We start from the raw sequence: 1,059 nt of genomic DNA on the forward strand, positions 1-1,059 counted from the left end.
AACAAAAAAAAAAATTTAAAAAAAAAAAAAAAAAAAGCAACTGTATCCACTCAGCATGATGCTGCAAAGCATTTGGGGGCAGGAGGCCAGCAAGTCTGAGAGGGCTGATGTAGGACTGGACCCATTGAAGGCAAAGCTCCGGGCATCTGATGGCAATTATTTCGTGAGTGTTCATGGTGGAAACATCTGCACCTTCATGACACTGCTTTGCATCCTGAGCCCACCACAGTGACGGGAGTCTAGGGAAGAAGAAAGGCCATCTTCTGAATCGTCCCTGAGGGTGGCACCGAGGGTGAGGGTGCCCCAGTGGCGGCCAAGAGTTAACTTCTTCCTAGGGGTGACTCTTTGGCATGATCCCACGTGGGAGTCTCTGAAGCTGGTAGCAAGCAGCAGCAGCAGCTCCCTGACTCCAAGAAGAGCAGTCATTCTGAATATAAAAGAGGCACCAAAGTGTTTCTCATGCAGATGTATGCAAATTAACACACCCAACCTCAGTCTCTTCCAATATTTTATCCAAAAGCCAGAAGACTTTGCTAATTTTATTGAAGACGCTGCCTGTCTATACCCTGGAGGGTGTGAAGGGCGACCCAATGCCAGTCACTGTGAGCGCCACAAAGAGCAGAGCAGGGGACTTCCCTGGTGGTCCAGTGGTTAAGGCTGCAGGCTCCCAGGGCAGGGGCCATGGGTGCAGTCCTCAGTCAGGGATCCCTAAATGCCGCACGGCACGGTCAAATAAAAAAATAAAAAATAAAATTTTAAAAAGTAAAATATAATCATTTAAAAAAAAAAGGACCCAACAGTTGGTTCACAAAGGAGCTGTTGCCAGGATCTGCCAAGGCCTCCTCAGAGGCCAGTCTGCCTCTGCCCAAGGCTTGGAAGTGTATTTTGAGCCTCACGGTTCTATAACTGGGAAAAACCAACTGGGCTTTTGTTGGTTTTTTTGTTTGTTTTTAATTTAATTATTAATTACTTCTCGGCTGCTCACGGACTTCCTCGACAAGAGGTTCCCGAGCACAGGCTCCAGGGTGTGCGGGCTTTGGTAGTCGTGACACACGGGCT

General features: G+C 48.0%; 1 protein-coding gene across 1 annotated transcript in view; it reads right to left on the bottom strand.

Annotated features, from left to right (window-relative positions):
* The window catches only part of FADS6 (fatty acid desaturase 6), a gene marked incomplete at its 5' end in the record, with an annotated part of 15,799 nt that overhangs the window by 4,514 nt on the left and 10,226 nt on the right, over nucleotides 1–1,059 (bottom strand). The gene's annotated exons all lie outside the window — the stretch shown is intronic.

The sequence above is a fragment of the Bison bison genome, unplaced genomic scaffold (genome assembly GCF_000754665.1).
Source record: "Bison bison bison isolate TAMUID 2011002044 unplaced genomic scaffold, Bison_UMD1.0 scf7180017864371, whole genome shotgun sequence".
Classification (NCBI taxonomy): domain Eukaryota; kingdom Metazoa; phylum Chordata; class Mammalia; order Artiodactyla; family Bovidae; genus Bison; species Bison bison.